At 45.1% G+C, this 21,993-nt stretch overlaps 1 long non-coding RNA gene across 1 annotated transcript in view; it reads right to left on the bottom strand.

Annotated features, from left to right (window-relative positions):
* The window catches only part of LOC149916805 (uncharacterized), a 53,554-nt gene extending 31,883 nt beyond the window's left edge, over positions 1 to 21,671 (bottom strand). The window contains exons 1-4 of the long non-coding RNA XR_016469107.1: positions 21,395 to 21,671; positions 20,647 to 20,808; positions 19,353 to 19,466; positions 4,346 to 4,506 (exon numbers count right to left, since the gene is read on the bottom strand). This is a non-coding gene — a long non-coding RNA (uncharacterized LOC149916805). The remainder of the gene's footprint in view (positions 1 to 4,345; positions 4,507 to 19,352; positions 19,467 to 20,646; positions 20,809 to 21,394) is intronic.
* Between the last annotated feature and the right edge of the window lie 322 nt (positions 21,672 to 21,993).

The raw sequence follows: 21,993 nt of genomic DNA, 5'->3' as shown, positions 1-21,993 counted from the left end.
TCCCTTGAATGTAATTTATGTCATTCAGCAATAAGGTTTGTTTTCAGTACAAAATACTTCTTAATCACCTCTGTTAAGTCTTTCTACTTCATCTCGTTTGGTTCCTATGGAAATCTCAAGTCTTCCAGAACTGCAAATTCTGTTTTACAGCCAATGTTAAGAAAACTGATTTTTTCCACTACCTTCTGAGATAGCATTTGCATATAAATACTGTTCAAATATCTAAAAATATAGTTGAAATTATTCTTCTTATTCATTATACTGGAGACCTTCCATGTTTCCACAAGCAGCCATTAGATTTTGTCTTCCTTTCCACGTAAGCAAAAAAAAAAAAAAAGAAAGAAAAAAAAGACCTCCTCTTTGCTTCTTTGTTAATCCTCAGCTCCGTATTTTACACAGAGCTCTTCACCAGAACTTGTTGATTTTCAAAAATCAAAGAGAAAAGAATGAGATCCTTGGAAATGGCACCTTCCTGGCCAAAACCCATGACGACATTATGCTTGGTGAGGTTAGAAATGCCTGTAGCTGATCTGGATAACTAACTTCTCAAAGACTCTCTATTCAGAGTTGAACAATAACAGTGTAAGCGTTCCAAAAGGCATAAAGAAGATTGGCAGGGATCTCTGCCATGGTTTGGGAACCTCTGCATTACAGAAGAGAGAAAGTGTATAGAGTTGCATATCTTTTCTATGTATGAAAAGCTACAGCGAGCTGAACAAAAAGTGACAGTTCCTCACCAGAGAGAACAGGTTGCACATTAAAAACACAGAGACCTACTGTGCAAGTCAGCCAGAACCAGTAAGGCTGCTTTTTGCTGTATCTTACCACCTCATTTCCGAAGCACACCCTAATGGTATTGCTACAGGCATTCACTGAACTTCCCAGCCTGCTGCTGATGCTTTTTTCCCATCTTTAACTCCACTCTCCCTGTCTTCACTTCTTGGGCTGCACATCACTGCTGCATACACACACAGGATAGGACTTACAAGGGTAAAACCAGACAGAAACACGGGAAGGGACCACGCTACCCACTAGGCAGCCCAATGGCTCACCATGACTACAGATGGATAACAGGACTGTCAGAATAGGTGACGTGAAAGTTTGTCTCTGTTTCCAAGTTTTGTGAAGAATAAAGCTTTACCTGTACTTGGGAGGAGGACCCGGAAGGGGGAGGTGCAGTTGGATAAAGCTGTTTAGACTGAGCAGAGGGGAGAAACAGGGATTTTCTTAGTCTCCCCTATATGGAGCACTTCTGAAAACCCCATTTGTTTTGAACACTATCCCAAGCAAGAAGTAGGCAAGCAGAGCACCAGATGAGAGCCACATGGTGAGATCAACTGGTGAAAATCTTTTCTGTGTCTCTGCATCTCTCCTGCAGGGCACCTGAATACCAGAGATTCATGAGCGTTTGCAAAGGATTTACTTTCCCAGCACATCATTCTTGAGATAAGCATAAAAACTTAAAAAACATAAATTTCAGCTGTCCCCTTGTTACCTCCGCACGCACCTTGGATTCTTCAGGTCTTGTCAGCTGTCGACAAAGAAGCTCCTCTGCTTTAGGAGTGCAGAAAAATCAGGGTTGTTACTGACCTCATCAGGTTGTGAGATACAAAGAATTCTTGCAATCATCCTTTCTATCCCTATAAAGCAGCTAAGAGCCTGAGCCTGTGTCTTTTCATCTGCCTCATTAGATATTTTTTGGAGCTTTTCAGTGCTTGTGCAGCTGGAAGATAGCTAAAACAGTGCTGAGAGGGGCCATGGGTCTCTGGGTTTTGCAGTCTCAGCACCCATGCAAAGAAGACCTGACATAGATGCTGGCAATCATGGGTGAACCTTCTTTCAAAGGAAATGTAGACACATTGGGAAACTCTCAAGAGAGCAAAGGAATGCTTCCAGACAGTCAGGTGGAACAGCCTGCTGGCTCCATCAACCTGACGGACTTGGCAGCCTCTCCGGCTCCAGCTGGCCAAGATCCTGGAGTCTGCAAAGCCGAAGGCAGAATTACGGAATTATTAGGAGAAAACAGATAGCTGCATCTGCTTATATCCAGTGATACACACACACGCATACACGTATACACACGTACATTTACACACATCATGGAGTCAGTGGTGTCTCCCCAGTAGCTTTGCAGGATATATGAATTTCTAGCAAGACTTAAACCCCTTTGTTTTATTCCTTAATGACTAAGCTGGTGTCCATGTCAAGCATGCTAACTCCACAGAAGAGCTCTGACATCTTCCTGGAAAAGACTGAAAGATGTATTTTTATTAGTTTTTGTAGAAGAAATGCTGACTAAATGCTCCTATCTGATGCTTGCCCAGCGGCCTCACATTCCCTAGGTTCCTCTAAGTCTGAATCCTCAAAGCCTTTCTGTATAGCAGAGGCCAAATCCCACTTCCAGCCCCAGTCTGGGCGCCAGGCTTGCTTGCTAGGCTTTAGGCTTCTTCAGCCTAGAGAAGAGTTCCTGCTTACGTCAGCAGTAGTTGGCCAAGAGAAAAAGAGAACAATACAGCCTTTATAGATTAACAATATTTCAATTTACTGTAATTTATGCAGTATTTAATGTTCTTCAGAAGAAGAAACTGTCCTCTGGGATCCTTGCCTTTTCAATCCTTTTTTTCTCTTCCATCTCCACCTTTTCATTCCCACATCTTCCATCTTTCATCCTTCTACGTTTTTACCTCATCTTCACCCTCCTTTCTGTACCTCACCCCTTCCAACAGATCCAACTATTCTTCTGGTGGCTACACTCCTATCCATACTGCCACCATATCTGCTAAAATCATCAACAACGGAACATCTAGCAGAGATGCTTTCCAGAGCTGTGGAAAGGGATATACGGAGCAAAGAGAACAGGACTGGAGGGGCTGGAGTACTGGAATACACAAGCAATGTTATGGGTAGCAGTGGTCAGGTGTACATGCTCCATTACATGCAAGGGAGAGAGATCACTTCCAGCAGTGACTGAAAGACCTCTGTAGCATTTCCACCTGTAACTGTCAGTCCCAGAGAAATTATATTTCAAAATCAGAAGGAGAAAAATAATTATGGAAGTGTTTCATCTCTGGAGTGTTAGATATTTGATCTTATCTGGAATGAGTGTGTGTGTACATGTGTGCATACGTCACTGTTGCTATTTTATGAAAGAGTGCTGTTATGAAACTTCCCATTTCACATAAATCTCCCTTTTCAGACATGTGGTCACTGGTTTAGGGAATATTTACTGTTAAATGGCTCCGTTTTTTTGCAGACCCAAATTTTCTTGGTTTCATTCTCAAGACAACTCAGTATAACAAGAGCCTTGCCGCAGATGTCCCAGACACTGCTCTTTAAGAAATAATCCAGACCAAAATTGGTGCTTTGGCCTGTGTGAACTGCTAAATATCATCAGAGAGCACCAATTACGCTATAAGTTCCTTACAATCATCGCCTCTTTACACTTTAATATTTAGGTCATGTGGATCAGTGTAGGACATAAAAGTGGTACTCACAGGCTCTCACATTTGTTCCAGCTCATCTTTGGTTCTCCACAAACAAAATACCCAGCTGATACTTGATGTGTGCTTTTCGCCTTACCTGTATGGCTGCTCAAGAAAGGGAATCTTTTTTCTCCACCTTAAGTACAGACCTTAGTCAATTCACTCCAGATCCTGAGCCTCTGACATTCAGGAGTCACCACAACTCCAGTTCTGGGAAGATCCAAGTTTCCCACAGACCAGCCAGTAGCTTCTCATGCACACATCAGTGACTAGAAGCTACTCTGCACCCTAACAAAACTCAACTGACTCAGATACATTCCTGCCAAGAAATGTTAAGTTCTTGTCCTGTCAAGGCCCCCCAACAAATAAAAATATTTCTGAAAAGAAAATTCCCCTGAGCTCACCACTTCGTGCTGTCAGCCCACATTCCCCTTTCCTCTTTCCCAGTCACCCAGGACAATAGTTTGAACTCCTCGTTATGCACAGAGATGTGTTTTCAGATCCCAGAGGAAAGCACAAATGCACACTGACCTCCTTGTATTCAAGATATTCATGGAGAACTCCACAGATCTTCAGGAGAGTTCAAGGAGATAATGATGGACAAGATAAAACAAGGGGCTGAATTTGTCAGGGCCCCTTCCTTGGTGTTTGGCTGCCTGTCATGAGATCAGCCAGTACCACTGAAAGCTAGAAACAGACTGCAGTGAAAAATGGTGTGAAAAAGCAATGAAAAGCTTCTACAGGATTCTTTACCCATTTCACTTGGGAGCTGCCTTAAAACTCTGACCCTTGCCTTTGCTCTTTGCCTCAGCAATCAGAGCTGGGGGCTGATACCCAAGCTCTCCTTTCTGCAATGCACTTACCCTTCTTGACAAACACTAGGATGGACAATTTAAGCAGCCACGCTGGTCCCCAACCAGTGATGATCCTGTCCTCCAAGATATCTCTTCACAAATGACCCCAGGCAGAGCTGTTCATGACATAATCCACCAGGATAGGAGGATGCTGAACATCAGACAACCGCCTTTAAAAAAAAATCACAAACAAGGCATCAATCATCTTCAAATAAAGTTATAGGGAACTTCATTTCACACTCATTTTTCCTAAAATCAATGGGCTCTTTGTGCCAACATTACATTTTGACATCATCTTCCCTTTCTTTGCTGTTTTCTGGTCAGCGAAAAATGATATGAGAGCACAGCAATCTATTCCCTTTTCAGGACTGCAAGGATCAGAGGTAGTGAAAGCTCTTCTGGATCATCAGTTTCAGAGCAGGTCTCTATCTATCCCCCAGGTTTCACTTGCTGGAAAGTTACCCAGCCATATGTTTGCAATTAAAGTCTCAGTTCCTCACAGGCTCATGGCAAATAGTTTGCTTCACCTGGGTCACATCTCTAAAGGCAGTTCCCCCAGACTGGATTTGCAGGACATATTCGGTGGCAGCTCTGACATTGGTATTAGCCATAATGGAATCCATGTCAATTATGAGTTCATCCATTCATTTTTTTATCCAGGCCTCCCACTCAAATTTCAGAGATCTCTTTCTAAAATGCAATTTGACCCATTTTGGAAGGGAGAGAGTTCCTTAGTCACTCCATTTGAGACCAATTAGTCTGTTTGATTTGGGATCCTTTATCCCTTAGCGCTCTTAGCCTGTCTGTTCCAATAAACACTGCAAAAAATCTTGGTGTCTGAAATCCCTGCAAGCTTCACAGACTCTATTTCCTATGCAGTAACTGCACTCCCTTTATTCCTCTTTTACCATCCTGAGTCAATCACAGACTCTGGGGTAACTTTGTGAGTGCCAGCTCCATCTCCCTGAATTGCCCTTCAACTTCTTGCCCACAAAGGCCAGGAAGACAAGGAGGCACGACTGACTTGTCAGGCTTTTTCCTGGCTTAAGAGCTCAAAGCAAACTGTTTTGTGGCTAACCTGCCCCACAATGTGAGTATGCAATCAGAGCTTGCTTTTAATTAACTCCACTGGTTTGTTTAAAATATTGACCAAATTGTAACCATTTTTGCTCCCACTATCCAATGGGCAGTACAATCAGCCCATGAATTCGGAGAGAATGGCAGCTTTCAATCCAAGGAGCAATCACAGATTTGCAGTGATTGCCGGAGCTCAAAGCCTCTGCTTTATGTTTCATTCCCAGATGTTTCCAGCACCTAACAGCCCTTTAGAACAAATCAATGGCAATAGACTTGAGGCTGATAACAGAAACAAGGTCACAGGTTGTGAGAGGACATCTACCTGCTTTAACTCAACGGTCCTCCCACGGCACAGAAATAATTGTAACTTGCTCTATAATACAAACCTTTGATTGAGAAATGAGCCTGAGCACATGTTCAACTGTCATCACAAAAAAGACAGCTTTCCTCATTAGAGGCCCAGATGAATTGATACAGTAAGTCCAAACCTTGTTAGAGAAGAAGAGCTGGAATCAGTTCTTCCCCCCTCTGAGCCTCCATGAACAATGCTAAATTTCCAGTGAGGGAGGTTTGTTTCAGAACTCAAGCCTGAACCTGACACTGAAGTTGGCACCTTGCCCCCCATCCAGGCTGCAGACCTAAACTAGCTTATGCTTATGCAACAGAGAGCTCAACATCCAGATCAGGATTTTGCAGCCTGGGATCATCTCCGAGTTTACCATCTTGAGAACCACAATTCCATTTGCTTTACGTCACTTGCCTGTTTGCTTTGGGGAAAAAAATATATTAAAAATAAAAAGTCAATAACAATCCAAAAGTCAGCAACGGTCCCAGCAGCATTCCTCCTCACAGAGCAAGGAAGAAGACAATTAAGTCCAGCAGTACCCACATCCTTCGCCCTTTGGGCCTCACAGCATCTTTTCCCTCTTTCCTCTGTCTTTGTTTTGGGGTTTTATTTCAATTTTTATCGCTTTGGCTTGTGCAGCCTGACAGGCAGGGGACTTTGGTGGTGTCCTTGGAGTGTTTACTCAGGATTGGAGCACACCCAAGACGTGGTCCTGAAGGCCCCTAAAAACCTCCAAACTCCTCACACTGTGTGCTTGTTTAGCTGAGGAGATCGCCGCAGCTGGCTCAGCAAAATGTGCCCTCTGGGACAGGTTTGCCTGTTAGCCAGAGAGGTGCTGGAAGTAAAGCACCTCCATCTTCATCCTCTTCCTTTTGGCCACGCTGCCAGCCAGGCTCTGCCCATCTTCTGGATGATCTCCAGGCTCCCAGCAGCACACACAGTGCTCTTTAGGTTTTCTAAGCCTACAGCATTGCCGCCTTTGGTGGCCTTCCCCACACATCCTGTCACCACACAGTGGAAACCAGGCCTCCAGGCCTCTCTGCTTTGCTCACTCCAGTAATTAAAGCACACATCTCCACTCTGAAGCCATGGAGCTCAGAGTTAGGGGTCATCTCTTCAGTGCCACCTGACAGTCAAAGCCCGTGACGTGAGGGCTTTGCAAAGTGACACTTCTTACAGTAAGATTTTGTCAGGCTGTGTAAAACTTACAGATGGATCCAAACAAAGCATCAGTGCATCAGCATCCTCCTTTCTGTCACCACTGCTGCACAACTTATTGAGCTTGGGTCATGTCCGGTGGATAATCCATGCTCTTCCCTTTTTGCAGGGCATACTCCTACCTAGCAATGTACCCTGCAAGCTGCTACATTCTGCTTTTTTCCCCATTTTTAACCTTGATGGTTCATCATTAAAATCCTCCTGTTTTCTTGCAAAAGTCTTTTCCTTGGGTTCTCTTCATTGTCACCTTCCAGCCATATTCTTCCTCTCCACATCATGCTCTTGCAATGTGGATAAAAACATCTGCTATCGGTGATAAGTCAATACTGAAAATAAGCTCCTAACAGCCAGCTGAATGGTATTGATACATGAGCACACATGCCTTCTATTTGGACACTGATTTTCTGAAACATTCAAAAACAAACAAACAAAAAACCACCCACATACATTTCATATAGGAAAATACAAAATTGCAGAACACTCAACAACTGTAGAAACAGAACATTTTGGTATTATAAAAATGTTTCACTCTGTAAAAAAATGGGTTTTCTTTGCTTTTCTTCTCTCTAAAATACATTCAAGACAGGTAATTTCTAATGTTTGCCTGAAAAATACCATGCCTTGTTTAAAAATGTTCTCATGAAAAATGTCCAGTAGGTCCCAGAGTTGGGTTCATTCCATGGTCACAATCCCTACTGATGGTGGTGAGATTAGTTACACTTGGTAAGAGATACAATGAAGAACTAACAAACATCCTTGCTGTTCTATGCTTGTCCCAGCTTTCCTCTGCTGCAGGCAGCCTGCTGTGCTCTGATCTCTTGGTAGGGGGGAAAGCAGTATTTGTTATTGGTTTAGCACCAACCATGGAGCCTCATTTCTTACACAGCCTCCCAGGACAATCCTGGGTTCTTTTGCACAGATGAAATATGGCTCTGTTCGTGCATGCTGACAGGCCCTCTCCATGGGCAGCTTGCAAGGAAACTCACCCGTGGCAATCTGGCACCATCCTGAGCCCATTACCTCTGCTCCTGCTGCTTCTGCTTCCTCTGGCATTTTCAATGTTACCATGGAATGAGGAGTGAGCCCCAGAAGAGGTGCATACCTATAAACATGACACTTGTCCCGCTGCTGCTAATAACTACTGACACTTGGTTTTCCACACCTCCATATAGGTAAATTAAGCTTTCTCTGTTGTGCAGAACTCAAACTCAACCACCAGAGTGAACGGAAAACAGACTCTGATTAAATTTAGGTCTGACGCTGGAGTTGCACCTTTGCTGATAGCACAGCTTAAATCTATCTGCACAAACAATCCTTGATCTCTTCCCATTGTAGTTTTCTACGCTGCCCAATCTCTGCTTGAAAAGTCAGGAGGCAGGCACAAAGATGAAGTGAAGAAAGGAAAAGTAATAGACAATAAATATAATGCAATTCTAACAGTTTTCTAAGTTTCTTCAGGCTGTAGTTTTCTTTAGGTGTAGTTGTCTTATTGAGCTAGAAATTTTTCTATAACCATAAGGGCTAAAAATATAATGTTGAAAAACAGAAAACCTGAGAGGTTTGAAAAATCACATACCTCCAATGACTAGTGCCTCAGGAATAGTCCCAAACCTGATAATGAACCTCTAGTTAGCAACATCAAGATCTGTAACATTTCCTCACCTCATCAGTGAAAGATATTTCCTGCTTGCACAGCAAGCTTGCATCTCTAAGGTAGGAAGCACACTGTAAAGTAAGGGTAGTGAAATATTTGTTAGCAGCTTCTCTTCTAAATTGGAATCAGCATGTTGTATCGAAGGTCATGGTCATCTGGCTGAAAACCAAACTGATTAATGACATTAAAATGAAATAGTCAAAAAGTACTTATTGCAGGGGATTGAGAATCGTTCTTGACTTCAGTCGAGTTGGATTGGAAATCTCTGCGACCTTCTTTAGAGACGTGGCAGAGCACAGGGGGTCCTGGCCTTTGAACAAGGCTCTGTGACTATTGTAACAACGAAACATCGCAGAAGTAATCACATCTCAGCAAGGGCTCCAGCCTTCTGGCCAGAAACACTAAAAATCCTGAGCACCGAGAGTCAAATTTCCGCAGACACCTTGAATCAGCCTGACTCTGCTTCCACTGCACAATCAGTCACTGATGGTGAGAAGAACATCCTGTGCTTCTGAAAATTCCCTCTTGGATTTAGTTCAGACTGTTATAAAACGCTTCTTCAATTTGCACATCAGCCTAAACATTTATTCTTCAGAATAATGAATAATTATTTTAACAATTCTTCAGAAGTGGCACTGTTCTCCATTCAAACTTTGCTTCCCAGCAATCTGAGACAGAACAGCAAAGCGGGTTTTGCCCATCCAGCCAAGAGCTTGGTTCAGAGCGGATCCCTTACTCCACCACGAGGCCCAAGCAACGCCAGCTAATAGACCATGTCAAAGCTCCTGATTTCACCATGGTGCTGGGATAAGCCATTGGGAGTCCACTACTTTCCTTGGGGCAAGGAGTTCATGAATTCTTACACTACCACTGAGTTCAAAGGCCATTCTTCTCAGTGTCATGACTAAAGTCCTCCTAAAGAAGCCGTGAGCTGCACTAAGGAAACTCAGAAATCCCAGCCTTTGCGAAACTGGTGCAGGAATTTTCCCTTAGTAACAAACCCCTTAGCATCTTTTGTTTTGGAAAACATGAAAATGTTTCCATATAATTTTTTTCCAAAATGCAGCCCTCAGGATTCTCACGTTGCCCCAGTGCTGAGAAATCCCTCTGCTCGCCCCAGAAAAAGAAAAAAAAAGACAACCCGCAGAGCGCCTGAAAGATGGCAGCATCCTCAAGCATCCCTAGCCTTGGGGCAGAAAGCTAATTCTTGCTAGCCCTGTTCTGATCCAGGTTCCCAGGGCTTTATGCCAGCTTGTCGGGGGTCTGGAATCTCTGGGGGGGGGTTGTGCGGGTTCTGGGTCTACACTCTGGGTGTCTGTGGGTTTTCTGTCCCGCAGCAGGACTGAGCAGAGCACAGGGGCCCCAAACAAGGCAGCCGCTGGCAGGAGAGCAGGCTGCGCTCCCACAGACTCGTGGCTGGGGCCGAGCGGCAGCTCACCAAAACAGAACTGCTCTGAGAAGGATTTCAGCAATGACGAAGGACAATTTCCTGACGATGAGGAAAGCTTTCCATTAGAAATGTCCCAGAAAGTCCCAACCTGGAGGCAGCGTGGTTCTCCAGTGAAATGGAGAAGTCCAGCGGTGAGATGGTGAAAGCACAAGGCTTGGGAATCAGCCCTCAGCCCATCCACTGTGCACGCTGGACCCCTTCCAACCATCTTACTGCCTCCTGAAGCCCAGGGGTTAGCTATCATAGAATCACAGCATATCCCGTCGGAAGGGACCCTTGAGGATCATGGAGTCCAACTCTCAGCTCCTCACAGGACCACCCAAAAATCAGACCAGAGAGCAGAGCTTCGCACTGCCCCTTCACTCCCTGTGAGGAGCTGCAGCCGCCATGATGCCTTTCCTCAGCCTCTGCTCTGGGCTGAACAAACCCAGGTTGCTCAGCCACTCGTCACAGTCTTTCCCTTCAGACCCTTCCCCATCTTTACAGCCCTCCTTTGGACACTCTCTAACAGTTTTATGTCCTTTTTGTATTGTGGCACCCAAAACTGTACAAAAAGGATCTCCCATCCCCCCAAGTGCCTCAACCAGTGGGCCTGTCCTGTGCCGAGCTGAGTGGGGCCTCCCAGAGCAGGAGGGTCCCCCGTTACCAAGCTGGCAGATGGCCTCCACGTTCTCCCTCCTAACAACAAGGACAGCACATGGGCTGCACACAGGGAAGAGAACTTGCTTCCCCAAACCCATAGCTGTCCAACAACAACAAAAAAAAAGACAGGCCAAGAACCCCTCCAGGCATTTTGGGTGGCTTTTTAATGCAACATGTGGGCAGAATCTTCGTTCCAGGTTTTGCTTTGAGCTGATTTCTTAAGCATACACACATCCGAGCCGGGGCCTCCAGCCTCTTGGCTTGTGCAAGAGCTCTTTTGCATGTGAAGTCCCAACGTCCATGTCCTGCAGCTCTTTTGCACTGTACAGTGGGCTCTGCGCAACACCGGGCAGAAAGAAACGGTACAAAATCTGATGATAGATTATCTGTGGAAGGCCTGAACTCCAGCCAAGACAGATAAAAATAAAATAAATTAAAATAGTTTTGTGTGTGTGTGTGTGTGTTTTATGAAGGGAACATTTATATTTTTAAACGAGGAGTAATTGTATTCTGTATCTGAAATGGCATCTGAAAGTGATTTAGTGGAACAATGTGGTTTCTGATTGGTGCTTGAACTAGTTCCAGAACATTTTTTATAATAAGCATCATAAAGATCCCAATTATCTGATCCTTTTCCCTAACATGGTCAGAGAGGATGTTTCCAAAGAAAGGGCTTTGGGGTTGTTTTTTTCCCTTTGTGGCACTGATCCCGCAAACGTTTACACACAGGCTTAATCTTTTGAGTAGCCCCAGAGAAGTGAACCAAGGCAGCTCTCAGCAGCAAAGCTAATCGCAGAGTAAACTGCTAATGTTCAGATTTTGCTAATCAGAGCAACACATAAACTTGGGGGAAAGGTCTTCTTGTTATTCAGAGAGCCGTTCAGGATGCATTTACGATTCAATAAAGGAGGCCTCAGCATTACCAAAATAATTACTTACTTAAACAAGCCTGTAAAACTCAAGGACTGCCCCAAATAAAAGGAGGCTTCCCCCCCTCCAGTTTAATAACATAAATCTAGTGAAATGCATCTTGCTGCCATAAAATCAGTTCTACATGCCTTAGAATCCATTGATTTACTAAGTGGGCAGGGAGGTCAGATCCTGCTAGGGACTCAGAAGGCTGAACATATGGAGAGAAGTTTCAAGTCTGAAAGTTTTGTCCACCCACAGGAACAGAAAGCAGCTCACATCTTACCCTGTAACTTCACGCTCCAAAGAAAGATGCATAAAAGCAATGGGCAATGCTACAGATTAAAACAGAACTGTTTTGGTGATCACTCAGTCAAGAGAATAAGTAATAACCCTGAAACCCATAGCTTGACCCAAGTGCCCCTGCAAAACTGGTTTGAGAGGCAGCACCCTGCTTGCACGGGGAGCCTACAGCTGGGCTGGCTGTCACAGCATTGCCATTGCCTCCCTAGGCAGCCCTTGCCAGGCTGCAGGCACAGCTCCAGCACACACACAGAACGCAGCACTCCTGCCACCAGTGCTGCAGGGCAAGGGCTGGCACAGCTCGAGATGGCAAGGCTTACCTATGGCTCAGACTGCCAGGATTAGCAGCAGGGCCTGATGCAGCGTACATGAATTCTTTGCCTTCTCAGAAGCATCACTTTGATTTTTCATCCTCTGAAAAAACCTTCCTTTCTGAACTAACTGACTCTGCCTGGGTCCTTCCTGCCCCACACCACAACATGGGGACTGTAGGTCATCCTGGTGTCTATTGTCCTTTCAAGTATTATTTCAGCGTCTCTCTGGTTTGGCCAACACAGGACTTTATCTGCTGCAAAGGACCGTGACTGGGCACCTGCAGAGGTTCTTGTCTTATAACAACTTCTGTGTGGGATCCACCTCAGGGTCCTCTTCTCCACTTTCCCCTTGTCTAGAAGAAGGAAATTGCCTTCTATATAGTAAAGAAGAAATATCCAAGAAGAGAGCAAGGGATGCTGTGGTTTTGCAGTACTTCACTCCTACCGCAAACCCAACTTCGCTATAAAGTACTGTCAGACCAATCCTGGGAAGTCTGCAGCCCACGCAGCCCCCAGCACTATGCAGGAGCAATTACCCTGAGTGTTTGGGTGGACCTGAAGTGTCACCTAACTGCAGCAGCCACCTCACCATCAGGCTGCCTCTGGTCATTTGGATCGTGTTCTGATGATGTGCGAACACAGAGGTGGCCAAAAATAAATATATAAGAGTCCTCGCTTCCCTGAGCACTGAGGATCTCATGCCAAGAAATATTCTCTCTTCTTGCTGCCTCTTTTTGTGGTGGTTTCCTGAGACTGAAAACGTTCCTCCACTGCAGAAGATGCAAAAAAATTCCTGCTGACCTCAGCATTGAGTTTCATCTTTTTGAAGCTTTGTTGCGCCTCTAAGATAATTTATGAGGTGTCAGGATTTTCCGACCACAAATGTCTTGGACGAAAACTGTTTTTACACTACAGATGCCATGAAAGAGAAGCAATTTCAGTCTGTTTTTTCTACAGCACTGTCTGTGTCCACAATGAAGTACGGGTTCAGAGCTCCTGGAGATTATTTGTGTAAGAGTTGTCCGGGCCAGCGTTCCACTGAGACTCAGGCAGGGTCTGATTCCCCACCTTTGCCTCATTGCCCTGATCTTCTCTGTTGGGAGGGGAACTCCCATTTCCTGGTGCTGTGCCACGAAAACATGAGCTTGCCAAGTTATTCTCTGTATGTGTGTATGTGCGCGTGTGTCGAACAAGCCAGAAGTACCAGAAGTAAAAAGATTCATTTACAAACCACATTTTGCAACAGCCATAAGGATCCCCAGATTTCTCGTCTGTGGATTTCTCTTCTCCGTGCTTTAGATTTTCGAAAGGAAAAAGAAACCAACCAAAAAACCCCAAGAACCCAGCTTAGCCGTCTCTAATCCAATATGCACCTCAGTCTCCATGAAAGTGTTCTTGGGACGAGAGCAGTATTTCCCTTGGCTGGGATGCCCAGCCTCCTGGCTCCTCTGGAGCTGCAGAGCTGTAGACATTCCGCTGAGTAGTTTGCAACCCTGCTTGCCAGGAAAACCCAATGTCTCCATGGAGAAATCTCAGCGGAGGAGTTTGATACTCAATCAGGGATGGAAAAGAAGGGAGTTTATGCCTCCTTGAGACCAATCCCTCCTCTAAAAAACTTTAAAAAGCAAGAGGAAAAAAAAAAAGAGGAAAGAGAAAAGCGACCGTATTCTGACAAGCATGGCCCAGGCATCCCAGCAGCATTGGTTTTGCTTTGTGTCAGGGCTGCTCCAAGTCACAAATGCTTGGTCCAAATGTCTGTTTAGGTCAGTGGGAGTCTGTCAACTTCAGATCAGACCTAAAGTTTGGATCTGGAGCTGAGCTTCCAAAAGTCTGGGCACGTTTGCATCTTCTGGTGAGGGGAGCTTGGTTTGGCCCAGCCTTGAGATAGGAACCAGCTGCAAACGCATGCCTCCAAACATGTTCTAGGAAAGAGGTTATAAAAGAGCCCCTTCTTGCTCAACACATTCATTCCCTGTGGGCCAGATTCTGACATCTTCATTAACACTGAGCAGAACCTGCTCCAAGAGCAGTTACATTGATTTGAATGGGGCTATTCAGGGAGTCAGCAAGGGTAGCACCATGTAAGGGTCACATCTTTTTGCTTCCTTGACACAAATTATTTTTTCTCCTTTCTGCTATTAGCACACACAGTTACAGCAAAAGCACACTGGGTTCCCTTCTTCCTGGCATCTCTTCAGCAAAACTTCAGTTGCAGACCCTTACTGCTAACGATGTAAGAAGCAAAAAGAGCAGAAGCTCAGTTAATAGCCCTGACAGCTAGAAAAATCCTTCAGTGATAATAGGAAGCAATGGTGAGAAAGTCAGAGTTCCTTTCTGAGCCGTGTTCTAAACACCTTCTGTCTGTCTTCCCTCCCAGATCAAAAAATAGTGCCCTCATGTGAAAGCAGAAGAAAGGCATTACAGCCTTCCTGCATCTTTTTGTAGCCATGTCCTAGGAGCCATCCCCCTGTGAGCCATCATCACCCTTAGTCACTGAAATACTAACTATTCACTGTTCTGGATCAGTTTGACCAAGCTAAGGATCAGTTTGAGATGAAGGACTACTCCTGAGATTGCTGACAGGGGCAACAAGCTTTCTAACAGTGCTTGTGATGAACTGTCATATTCAGGAACTGCCTATCTTGCCATAATGACCTGTGGGAGATCTCTGAAAACTATCTGAAACTTTGCTATCTATCTATCTACCTACCTATCAATGGAAAGGCAGCAGAAGGAATCTCAAATTTAGATAATTAGGAGCACCTGATTGACTTGGCTTGGAAGTCATAACTATATCACAACCACCCCTCTGCCACATAACTGTATTTGTCAGGTAGATCTTCTTTTCCTTGTCCTTTATCCAGGAAGACAATGATATTTGCACTGTGATGTTTATATTAACCATCCGAACTATCTGCACTATTTGCACTTCTTAATAAATAAGGCTGCTAAACCAGAATAGCTGTGTCTGCAAGGACAGGCCAGCCAATGTCAGTCCTTTTCCAGTTTTGAAGAACACCAACTGTGTAGCTCCCCCAGAACAGATGACTGCAGAATACATGCTCATGATTTTGCTAGTGCCAACAATGATCTGGTACGTGACAGTTGCGTGCTGTGCTGCACTAAGCCCAAACAGTCCATTTTCTCCTTACTGAAAAGGAGAAAAAAGTCTCCACACTTATGATATTGTTGGCTTCCCTCACCACTTCCAGCAGTTAGCATGATTTTTTACCTCATTTTGCATAATATTCCTTCTTTCCTCCCATTCTTTCTTGGATTCAGTTCCATACGGCATTCTCAGATATTACAAACAGGTATCCAAGAGTCTGCTGCTTTTCCAGCAGGCATTTCAAGATTTTATGTGGGTAGCAAATTCTCTGTTTCCCTGGTCTCTCACAGCAGTGTAATGAGAGTAAATGACACAGACTGTTTTTTGTCAAGAAAGACCTTCTGGGTGAGGTTAGGATGAGAATGACCTCTGCTCTTCTCAGTTACTATGAATGGATGGATGAGCAGAAAACAGTTGCCAGTCTGAAAATACTGGATCTGAAAGGGAACAGCTGATATCTGGAAAACTGCTGGCAGTAAAACTGGGATTATGTATCATTTATAGGGTGGGAGGGAACATAGTGGCAGGACACAGACATTGGTGCAATTGTTTATCTACATTTCACATGCAGAAATGATTTTTACATGAGCAAAACATCCTCAGGGGGTGGTTCCTGCTTAAGACTTGAGATCCATCTCTACTTTAGAAGAGGGAAGGGATTATGGTGTTAAGGCCTGGCTTGATGTTCCCAAAGCCCAAAGGCTCTGCAACTCAAGTTCCACGTGAGTTAGAGACTAATATATATAAACACAGGCAGTGCTGATGTACTTTTTTTGGAGATGGAGAGCAGGTTAAGCTTATTGCAAGATACAGCTAATCATAGAATCCTTAGAGTTGGAAGGGACCTCTGAAGGCCATCTTGTGCAACTCCCATTAAGTGCCATTGGTGCCTCAAGAAGAAAGGAGGGGAGTTGCACTACTTATGCATTACAAATGAAGGCATTAAAGCAGCATAAACAAAGCAGTTTGCACAAAAACAGACAAAGGAGGCTGCAGCATTTTCAATCCAGGTTTCTTGTGCCCCAAACTAGCACTTTAATCGTCTTCCTTCTCTCAGAAATGAGTATCAGAGAACGAAGTGAGCCTCCACATTTTTCTAGCCCAAGACAAAACTGTGTCCATTGTTGGGACTAGTCCCCCAGGAGGAATTATTTCTATTCAATTTGTGTGTGCCACAGCCAGATAATGCACTGGGTGGTATTTCCCTCTCTTCCCCCAATCTCTCTCTTTTATGACCACATGACTTCACCCCCTCGTGTGAGTGACAGTACCCATTAGACGAGACTCTGATGCAAAACAGCTGTGTGCCGAGAAGGGGAGGAAGGGAGTGGGGAACAGCAATTTAGAAAACAATTAAGAACATCAATTCCAATTCATTTGCTTGGCCAGGATAAGTAATTTCTAAGAGGTAACTTGATCTGCAGTGGACCGAGATTAAAGGCGAACTCCATTATCTCTAGTTTACAGTCTGGAGGAATTTGTTTTAAATGGTTACCAAGGAGGCTTCATAAAAAAAAAAAAAAAAAAAAAAAAAAAAAAGAAGCAAGAAAAAAAGAAAAAAAGAACCTTTGCCTAAAAATGTCTAAAAAATCCTTCTGATTTCTTCTTTTAAAGGGCACGCATGGATTTATTAACTCTATAAGAGTGTGGCTGCATTGTGTTGCAGGAGAAACAGTTCAGCTCTTGCAAACAGAATCCTTGCCCACAAGAGCTTAGAGATGTATTTGACCAAAATAAATTATGCCAGTTTTAAATTACTGTTAAGATTTTGGTGCAAAGATGGACTGGAAACATGAGACATAGGGCTCAGAAGTCAACCCAGAATTCTCCAGAGGAAGCAGAGGCTTCTGGAGGAAAATACAATGCATTGAGCACCAGGCAGTCCCCAGCTGTCTGCTGGCTTTGACACGGCCTCACTGTCTGGCTGTGAAAGGCAATGCCCCTCACTGTGTTAATGCTGCTGCCAGTGAATCACAGAATCACAGAATTGCCAGGGTTGGAAGGGACCTCAAGGATCATGAATCTCCAACCCCCCTGCCACACGCAGGGCCACCAACCATTCCACCTAATGCTAGACCAGGCTGCCCAGGGCCCCATCCAATCTGGCCTTGAACACCTCCAGGGAACGGGGCATCCACAACCTCCCTGGGCATCCTGTTCCAGCACCTCACCACTCTCTCCGTAAAGAATTTCCCCCTGACATCCAACCTAAATCTCCCTTCCCTCAGCTTAAAACCATTTCCCCTTGTCCTGCTGTCATTCACCCTCTCAAAGAGTTGATTTCCCTCCCCTCCATAGGCTCCCTTTAGGTACTGAAAGGCTGCAATGAGGTCACCCCACAGCCTTCTTTTCTTCCAGGCTGAACAAGCCCAGCTCCTTCAGCCTGTCCTCATAGGGGAGGTGCTCCAGTCCCCTGATCATCTTTGTGGCCCTCCTCTGGACCCTCTCCAACAGCTCCCTGTCTTTCTTGTACTGGGGCTCCAGACCTGGACGCAGTACTCCAGATGGGGCCTCACAAGAGCAGAGTAGAGGGGAACAATCACCTCCCTGTCCCTGCTGGCCACCCCTCTTTTGATGGAGCCCAGGATCCCATTTGCCTTCCGAGCTGCAAAGGCACACTGCTGGCTCATGTTCAGTTTTTCGTCTATCAAGACCCCCAGGTCCCTCTCCACAGGGCTGCTCTCAAGGACCGCTCCTTCCAGTCTGTATGGATGCCTGGGATTCCTCCAGCCCAAGAGCAAAACTCTGCACTTTGCTGTGTTGAACCTCATCATGTTCACCCGGGCCCACCTTTCCAGCCTCTCAAGGTCCCTCTGAATGGCATCCCATCCTTCAACCGTGTCAACCACACCACTCAGCTTGGTGTCGTCAGCAAACTTGCTGAGGGTGCACTCGATTCCGTCATCGATGTCATTGATAAAGATGTTAAAGAGCACCGGTCCCAAGACAGACCCCTGGGGGACGCCACTCGTTACCAGCCTCCACCTGGACATAGAGTCATTGATGACCACCCTCTGTCTGCGGCCTTTCAACCAGTTTCTTATCCATCGAGTGGTCCACCCATCAAATCCACATCCCTCCAGTTTGGAGATAAGGATGTGAAGGAGGGTTGGTGTACTCAGACACCTCTCAGAGGTACTGTGAGACTCTGTGAGTAAATACCCCTGCAATACTTTGAATGCTGAGTTTAAACCCAGGCAATCCAAACCCAGCAGACACTGAGCTTTTCTCTCTATTCACGGTTGTGTGGGAGATGACACCAAAAAACTCAGTACATGAGTGGTAGAGCCATGGATTTTCTACTGTCAAAGCCTCACACTCTAGGACTCTGCTCTTCTACCTTCCTCAGCTCTCAGCGCTTTGCTTTGCCACAACCCTGAGTCTCAGTCCTTGCCTCATCTCCTGCAAGCCTTGACCTCTTTTCCTTGCTTTGCAAAATGTAATGTTGTCAAGTAGCTGAGATGCCTTGCAACTCCAGCCCATTAAAATGCTGCTCAGACCATTTATCCCTCAGAAAGCCCTGACACCTGCCTTGGGCATTTCTCCCAGGATCCCAGAAACAGCAGCCCTTGTGCTCACAGGAACACAGAGGCCACGTGTGTCCCTGGATCTGATGCGAGGAGCTCAAGGGTGGGGTAAGAGCAGACATGGAAAAAAGGATCCGTGAGCTGGCTCAAAGTTCCAAGTTGGCCATGGATCTGCATTTCTCTGGCTGGACCCAGACTTCTACCTCTCCTGTGGATCTTTGTTTGTCTTAGGGACAATCTGCATTGCTGCCATTGTGAAACGGCCAGCCCGTGCTTTATGCAGCTGCCTCCCTGTTGGCTAGCTAAGACTCTGGGGTGATGTAATTGCCTCTGGAAATAGGAGCTGGAGAATGTGATGTGACGAATTTCCCTGGACCACCAAATAAATTAAAAAGCAGGCTTTCAGCCCAGAAAGGTTACCCTCCCAAATAAACAAGTCCCAGCCTCCCTTCCTTACACACACTTACCTTCTTCCACACCAGGAAGCTGAGCTCCTTGCAGACTCCATTACAGATCCAGAATGAACAGGTTCTTCCAGCCAGTCAGCATCTCCCATACAGTAATTGCTTTGGTATGGGCATCTGAGTACAAGACAGAACTGTATATACTAGAAATATTCTCTTTGCATAAACTTCTCAGTAGACTTACTTTTGTCTTGTTGCCAGGAAATGTACTTGAGGCCTCTCGCTAGCTTCACATTTCTTTGATTAGAGGGGCACAGTCAGTTTGTTCCAATAGTTACAGGGCAACTGAGAAACTGGAAAATCCTCTCTAAGCACAACAGCTCTGCAACTCCACATAAGACCACCCTATTCCACCACCTCTCCTGTGACAGTCACATTTCTGTGGGTAGGAAAGGAAGGGGGGAAAAAAGCCCATCTTGCACACGTGCTTCTCCACAACAGCTTATGCCATGGTAGATAACCTTACAACCTGAGATCATTTAAGCAAAACAACGCTCCAGCATGGAAAAGGGGCCATGTCATAACCAAGAGCAACAAGTGGTTCTGGGAATCAGAAAAAGTCTAACATGGTTGGGTGGGTTGGACAGGAATTTAAGAAAGCAACAATATAGTCAGCCAAACTGTAGTGTGGCCAGGAAAGGAGAGTTAACACCTTTCCTCTGCCAAAAATCACCTCTTGGCCAGTAATGACAACTAATGGCCAAGGCCTTGGCATCACAATCTGCCCAAAAAATTGCAAGGTGGAACATGCAGATTCTGTGCCCAGTTCTGGTCAGGACTGCTTTGTGGCATGGAGCAAAACACTTAGCTTCTCTCAGCCCCAACTCATCTGTGTGCACAGCACTCTGGGTTAGTTCTTGTCTCCCTCCTGAGGCTCAGTAACACTTTGTTAAATGCCTGTTTCTTCTAGGAGGCAAGGTGATCCAGAGAGTGCAAAGTACTTTATTTTTGTACTGTAAAAACCAGCTTCCTTCGAAGTCTCACTCATTAAGTCAACAGCCGTTGTAATCCAAGCTCCTTTGATGGAAGGAATAAGTGGGGAAATTGCCAAAGGCAGGATTAGCTGATGGATGTCTTGAGCTGCAAGGGTGTCTCATACGGATTTGTGGCTGGATTTTCACCTCAGCTGTCCTGGCTGGAATGTCTGTCCTACCGTACTGAGACACTCCTCTTGCAGACCCTGCTCTAGCAGCGGGGCCCTGGCTGAGGACTGGTTGCACTGTAATTCCCAGATCCCTGCTAACTAAGGTATATGGCATGCCAAAGAAAACCAAGATCCAGCCTGTGAAGAACGTACCTGTCGTACTTGCAGGGAAGTGACAAGTTTGTCCACAAACAGGACTGATGCAGGTGTGCTTCCCAACTTGGCTACTCAGTGATACAATGCTCTGGGCCACAGCTTCCCTTCTTCAGTAGGGATTGCCATATGCTTTTCTCTCAACAGCAAATCCTTTGTGACCTAGGAATGAAAGTACTGTAAACTGGTTTCTATATTTAGGTCTAATTGTGAGTAAAGGCATTTAAAAGGAACAGTCCCAACACATCCTGCTAGACTGCAACAGGCAGCAAGTTTCTTGCTGTTCCTCATTCAAAAGGAGTGGCAGCACATTCTTTCTTTTTCCTCATTTCTATTACAGTGCCTCCTTAGTCCTCATCTCTGTCCTGATCTCAGTTTTCTGCTACTGTGATTCCACTGATTGAAGGTAACAGCAATTACATTTGAATATTTGTGTGTGCTCATTATGGGACAGAGAAGAAAGACATGATCTGCAAAGCCAGATTACACCCACTTCTGTATCCTCTATTTATGCGAAAATTTTCATTTTGAAAAAACAACTTTCTGACCTCTCACAATTCAGTTAAGCCTTAATGGATGTTAACTACAAATACAAGATTATATTCTCCTAAAATGTCATTATCTGAAAGTCATTCTTGCAATGGGGACACTGAGGATGAAAATACTCTAGCCTGTCAGTTCTCCTGCCTTCTACACCAAACATCTCTCTCCTCTCCAGCTACCACCTTTGCAACTCATGCATGCCTACCTTAAGGTCACAGTCTGTTTCTAGTTCCCAACGCTGGGTGCTATGCACAGCACTGTCTGCTTTTGTCTGACAAATGGCATGAAGCTGCAGTCAAGTAGGTAGTCCACACTCTCTACATGTTGTCAGGTGTCCTAGATTTTCTGCATCTCATAGGATAATTAACCCATCTGCAGGTGATTGTCTACTTGTCTGCCACAGGACCCAGTGGAGAGAGGTATGTGAGACAGCTGGTAATGTTTTTGTTAAGAGGTTCCTTTGGATTGCATTTAGTAGAAATGTGTTTGTTTTCCAGAAGAGAACCGGTTACAGAAGCAACACCAAGCAAAAAGGCTTTCCTACAGCAGGGTTCTATTTACCATGTTCATTCAGGGAAAGTTATATGGGAGGAGAGAGGAAGTAGTTAAATCCTTGTTTACCATGCTTGAAACCAAAACTCCCTCAGTTTACATAAATAAGGGAGAAAATGGCTTAGTTGTATGAGCACATGGCTGTGACTAAGGAGAACTGGATTCTGTTTTCTCTAATGTGAAAAACTCTCCAGGGCTCTCCTCCCCTAAGTGTGAGATTCAACTTGTTAACATGAGGTGTATGCCAAATCA

Source organism: Phasianus colchicus, chromosome 9 (genome assembly GCF_987193195.1).
Source record: "Phasianus colchicus chromosome 9, bPhaCol1.hap1.1, whole genome shotgun sequence".
NCBI classification, from domain to species: domain Eukaryota; kingdom Metazoa; phylum Chordata; class Aves; order Galliformes; family Phasianidae; genus Phasianus; species Phasianus colchicus.
This window is presented reverse-complemented; position numbering and strand designations above follow the sequence as displayed.